Source organism: Magnolia sinica, chromosome 10 (genome assembly GCF_029962835.1).
Source record: "Magnolia sinica isolate HGM2019 chromosome 10, MsV1, whole genome shotgun sequence".
Classification (NCBI taxonomy): domain Eukaryota; kingdom Viridiplantae; phylum Streptophyta; class Magnoliopsida; order Magnoliales; family Magnoliaceae; genus Magnolia; species Magnolia sinica.
Window position 1 is genome coordinate 43518744 of NC_080582.1, and position 6283 is coordinate 43525026.

At 36.9% G+C, this 6283-nt stretch overlaps 1 non-coding gene across 1 annotated transcript; it reads right to left on the bottom strand.

The window, feature by feature from the left end:
• Positions 1-271: 271 nt before the first annotated feature.
• LOC131217920 (small nucleolar RNA R71) lies at positions 272-379 on the bottom strand. The gene has a single exon (XR_009157504.1). It is a non-coding gene; the product is annotated as a small nucleolar RNA R71 (small nucleolar RNA).
• Positions 380-6283: the final 5904 nt, after the last annotated feature.

Genomic DNA, 6283 nt, shown 5'->3' on the forward strand with positions numbered 1-6283 from the left:
ACTTGTAAAGTTTTTTATCATAGTGGAAATGTGATGGAGTTTTTGGTTATTGTTTGTGGGTTATGCCTTTGGTTATACTTTTTACGAATCAAACTGATGTTAAAAATCCTCCTCGTAGCATCCCAGGATCGGAACCTGACGAATGGGCGCTGGGAGCCGAGAATGGGGTACTACGGAGGCTGTCATTGCCGGATTCGGTGATCGGGAATTTTGTAAGTCTTGTTTCCGAGTTCGGGGCGTGACAAAAGTTCTTTCTGTATCATAAAATGAATACCTTAAGGAAAGCAATCATGAATTTTACATAAAAAGAGGATGAGACTTTTTTCCAATGTTGAGAGCGATTTAAGAATTTCATAAATTCATGTCCACAGCATGGCTACGAAACATGGCGGATAACAAGCTTTTTCTATGAAGGATTGACATTATCCATGCACTAATTTGTGGAGATGATGTGTAATGGGGTATTCATGAACAAGGAAGCCGATGATGTGTGGGATTATTTTGATAAACTTACTGAAAACGTGTAATTATGGGATACCTCCTCAAGAACCACCACTTCTAAGCCTACTCAATTAAAGGAAAGAGGAGAAATTTATGTTTTAAAAGAGGAAGATAATATAAATGTAAGAGTGGCTAAACTCATAAGAAAAGTTGAGGCCATGAAACTTAAGAAGGCAGAACCCGAAAAAGCTGCAGAAGTTATTTGTGGTATTTGTGCATGTAACATACATACAATTGAGAATTGTCCAACAATTCCTACTTTCCAAGAGATATTGAATAAGCAATCAAATGTCGTAAACAATTACCAAAGACCTTTCAGTGAACCCACCTCAAATACATATAACTCAAGTTGGAGGAACCATCCAAAATTCAGTTGGAGGAACGAACAAATGACTACGCCTCAAGGGATCCTTAACCAATTTCTGAATCAAAGGAAACCTCAAGAGGATCAGGTCTTAAAATATATGTAAAACCAAGAGTTTTTTTTAATCAGGGTATATTGGAAGCCTTTCAAGTCCTTACAAAGGCCATACAAGGGCTTGAGACAAAAAACTCGATTGGGGAAAAAGGGATTCTTCCAGTCTAGCCTCTCTCCAACCCAAAACTGCAATATGAAATAAGTGACCCAAACTCTTTAAATCATATGGAGTAAGCTAAGTTTATCACCACTCTTAGGAGTGAGAAGATTATTGACAAAACCATTCCGGTGATTGCTGAAAAGCCTAGATTCAAGCTAAAAAACAAGAGTTAAGACGGCTAGGTCATACCATACAGGGTTAGAACTGGAACGTCAAAGTAATCTGATTGCGTCATTCCCCAAGCGGTTGATTGCCCCAAAACCTCTAGTAACTCACAGGATATTCTAGAGGTGCTGAAACAAGTGAAAGTCAACATCCCTCTGTTGTACGCCATGAAACAAATCCCCTCTTATGTCAAATTCTTAAAAGATTTAGGTACAACCAAGAGAGGACAGAGTATTCAAAAGAAAAAAATTTTGATAGAAAAAGTGAGTACCATCTTCAAGCAAGATGTGCCATAAAAATATAAAGATCCCGGTAGCCTAACTATCACCTGTATAATCGGGAATCACCAGATTGAGCACACACTTCTTGACTTATGAGCAAGTGTTAATTTGATTACTTTCTCGGTATATGAACAATTAGGTCTAGCTGAATTAAAATCCACCCGGACCACATTACAACCGGTTGATCGTTCAGTCCGTGTACCGAGAGGGATGATTGAGGATATATTGGTACAAGTTGATAAATTCTATTATCCAATAGATTTTATTGTACTGGATACTTAACCTATCATAGATGTGAGCACTTAAATCCCTATCATCCTTGATTGCCCATTCCTTGCCACATCCAATGCCATTATCAACTGTAGGAATGGAGTCATGAATTTATCTTTTGGGAATATGATGTTAGAGCTCAATATATTTTTTAACATGAGAAAACAGTCAGAAGATATTGACGATACCCACAATATTAACATGATTGATTCTTTCATGGAAGATAGAGCACTCTTGACTCTGTACTCCGACCCTCTAGAGACGTGCTTGTCCCACTACCCTAATTTAGATGATGAAACGATTAAGGACATGGGTGCCTTGCTTGATACTACGCTGGTACTTGAAGTTAACCGGTGGAGGCAAAAATTTGAAACTTTGCCCCAAATCGATGTAGTACCTCTACCGTCTAGCCTTAAAGCGCCGAAGCTTGACTTAAAACCTTTCCCTGCTGATCTTAAATATGTTTACTTAGGTCAAGATGAGACATACCCGGTGGTAATTTCTTCCCACATTGAGAAAGAACAAGTGAGTATGCTTATTTGTACTCTCATTGAGCATAAAGGAGCCCTTGGATGGTTGATTGCGGACCTCAAGGGAATTGATCATTTAATTTGTACTCACCGCAATCATCTTGAGAATAATGCGAAGACCTCTTGACAACCACCACGTCGATTAAATCTAAATATGAAGGAAGTGGTTAAAGGAGAGGTCCTTAAGTTATTGGATGTGGGTATCATATACCCTATATTCGACAGTCAATGGGTGAGTCCAACTTGGGTGGTTCCTAAGAAGTCTGGAATTACTATCGTAGCCAATGCCGATAATGAACTCGTGTCAACTAGAGTTACTACTGGTTGGAGAATGTGCAAGGAAGGACCACTTTTCTTTGCCCTTCATTGATTAAATTTTGAAAAGACTAGTTGGTCACTCTTACTACTGTTTCAATGACAGGTATTCAGACTACAATCAGATAGAGATAGCCCTCGAAGATCAAGAAAATACAACATTCACATGTCCCTTTGGTATCTTTACTTATCGAAGGATGTCATTTGGATTGTGTAATGCCCCACCACTTTTCAGCGATCTATGTTGAGTATATTTTCTGAATAGAGGTCTTCATGGATGAATTTTCTGTCTTTGGTCCATCCTTCAGCAAGGGTTTGAAAAATCTTAAAATGTGCTGAAGCAATGTGAAGAAAAGAATTTGGTTCTAAATTAGGGGAAGTGTCATTTCATGGTTTCCAAGTGAATAGTTCTTGGACACATAATTTCATCTAAGGGAATTGAGGTAGATAAGGTAAAAAAATGATCTTATCTCTAACATACTGCCACCGAAGAGCATACATGATGTGCAGTCCTTCTTAGGAGACGCTGGATTCTATAGGCGATTCATAAAGGACTTTAGTCATCTCTCTCATCCTTTATGCAATCTACTTCAAAAGGATATACCATACGAGTGGATTAATAAATGCCAAGAAGCTTTCGCTAAGCTCAAGGGCATGTTGACTACCACACCTATCATGTAGCCACCTGACTGGAGCATACCTTTTGAGATTATCTGCGACGCATCTGACTATGCTATTGGGGCGGTGTTAGGCCAGAGAAAAGAGAAGAAGACCTATGGGATTCACTATGTAAGTAGAACTCTAAATTCTGCCCAAGTCAAATACTATACCACGGAGAAGGAACTCTTAGCCGTAGTGTTCACTTTGGACAAATTTAGGTCCTATTTGATCAGATCTAAGATCATCATCTACACTAATCATGCGGCGCTGAAGTACATTCTTTTTAAGAATGATGCAAAGCCTCGCCTGATAAGATGGATCCTTCTACTCCAAGAATTCGACATATAAATACGAGACAAAAAGGGAGTAGAAAACGTAATGGCTGACCATCTCTCTAGGTTTGATCTCCCCGATTCCCTTGAGCTAACACTAATAAATGACATGTTCTCTGATAAACAACTGTTTAAACTCTCCCAATTACCTAGGTTTGCTGATTTTGCAAATTATCTTGCCACAGGTTTCACACCAACATATTGGACTACACAAGATAAGAAAAAATTCGTCACCTAGGTACGTAAGTTTTTCTGGGATGACCCCTACCTGTTTAAGTATTGCTTAGAACAAATTCTAAGGAGATGTGTGCCAAACAATGAACATTAAAGTGTTATTTCCTTTTATCACTCTCGGGCTTGTGATAGTCACTTTTCTGCTAAAAAGTCCACGACTAAAATTCTGCAGTGCGGCTTTTACTGGCCCAATTTGTTCAGAGATAATCATGAGTTTTGCAAAGCTTATGAGCATTGTCAGAAATTGGGACCATTGTCCTGTCAAAATATGATGCCTCTGAACCCTATTCTGATCATTGAAGCATTTAATCCCCCAATCCTTTGGGCATTTGTACATTTTGTTAGCAGTAGACTATGTCACTAAGTGTGTTGAAGCGATCTTGTCCTGGAACAATGACCATCGAACAGTCATTAGATTCTTAAAAGAAAACATCCTTTCTCAGTTCGGAACGCCTTGAGCCATCATTAATGATGGAGGTTCACACTTTTGTAATAAGCCATTCAAGAATTTATAAAGAAATATGGCATCTCTCATAAAGTGAGCACTCCATAACATCCACAAATAAGCGGGCAAGCTGAAATTTTTAACAAAAAAATTATACAAATTCTGAAGAAAACGGTTAACCCTGACTGTAAGGATTGGTCAATACACTTGACCAATGCTCTATGGGCTTACCGTACAACCTTTAAGACCCCCATTGAAATGTATCCCTCTATACTTGTCTATAGGAAAGCTTGCCACTTGCATGTGAAACTGGAGCATAGAGCCTACTAGGCTATCAAAAATATGAACTTTAACTTGGACAACGCTAGCTCGCTATGCAAGCTTCAATTAAATGAACTTGAGGAAATATGGAACGACGTTTATGAGAACTTGAGAATTTACAAGGATAAGATGAAGGCATTCCATGACTGGAACATCCTTCAAAAATTATTTACACCAAATCAAAAAGTCCTTTTGTACAATTCTCAGTTACATCTTTTTTCAGGAAAACTTTATTCTCATTGGACTGACCCTTTCACTGTTACTAATGTCTATTCTCATAGGGTCGTTGAGATAAAGAATCTGACAAATGACAATGTTTTCAAAGTGAACTAACATCGTCTCAAGCCATTTGTTGAGAAGTTTGATTCGGAGGACATGTTCATGCCTCTGATTGATCCTGTGTACCAGGATTGACCTCCTAATCTAATGGAGGTGTAGTTAGGTTTATTGCTTTCGTAGGATTTAGGATTAGGATAGCTTTCTTTCAGTTTGTTTAGTCTTCATGCTAACCGATTTGATGTTGAGAACTTTGGAAAAGCTTCATTTCTCCTTATTCAGTACTACCTTTCTATCAATTCTCCTTTTTTCGTTGCCTTATGTGCATTGCATGCTCATATCTTTTACATTGAGGACAATGTAGCTTTTAGGTTGGGGGTGTAGAGTAAACTAATCATAGGTAAACTAAACTAATCAGTGTTTCTTAGTCTTTGGGCAAAATTTCTGAAATTTTTAAAATTTTTAAATTAAAATCTGCTCAGAAAATGATAGTTTATGTAATTAAGAATGCCTTAAGTATGATGATAAGATGAAGATTGAACGTTGAATTGTTAGAGTTTGATCAATTGAGTAGACTATCGCTTAAGTTCTTGCATTTAATTGATTAAGAGGAAGTTTGAATATCATATTGATCAAAATCATAAGTCACACTCAATTTTCTTTCTATAAATTGTGCTAGAATTTCTAATTGTTAGTATGTACATCATTGATAGATATTGAGAATTGAGTCTGGAGAATTTTATCCACGTTAAAAAGATGAAAAGAACCATTTAAAAAACAGTGAGATCGACAAAAATGTCATGTATGATGAAAAAACTAAAAAGAATGAAAAATCTGGAAAAGAATAAAAATAAAAAGACCGAAAAGAATGAATAAATAAAGGGACCGTCAATATAAAATCAAAAACTGGAAAAAGAAGGAAATGGGGATAAGTTCGGAATCAACACTTGATTATTCAATTAATCTTGAAGTGATGAACATGTCTAACATTATGAAATGATAGTATTTTTGTGGAAAGTAAGTTGGAATTCGCTGAGCACATTGGAAAAACTTGATATACGAACTTATGCTCTTAAGTGATTGATAAAGAAACTATTTGATTGATTGCTCGAGTGATTCGGCTCTAGGTTTTGCAGTCTCGCTTCTTTGGATTATACTCATCAATACTTGATTACACAAAAGATTTTTTTAAAGAGGTTTGAACATTGAGAATTGAGAATTCTTTCATGCATGTTTTGCTCGGGACTAGCAAAATGTTGGTTAGGGGTGTGTTGAGTGTCAAATATTGCATATTTACCCCTGTTTATATCTTGGTTTTATGAACATAATAATACTTAATAAGTATATTTTATACATGTTTGTATTGTGAGGTGAG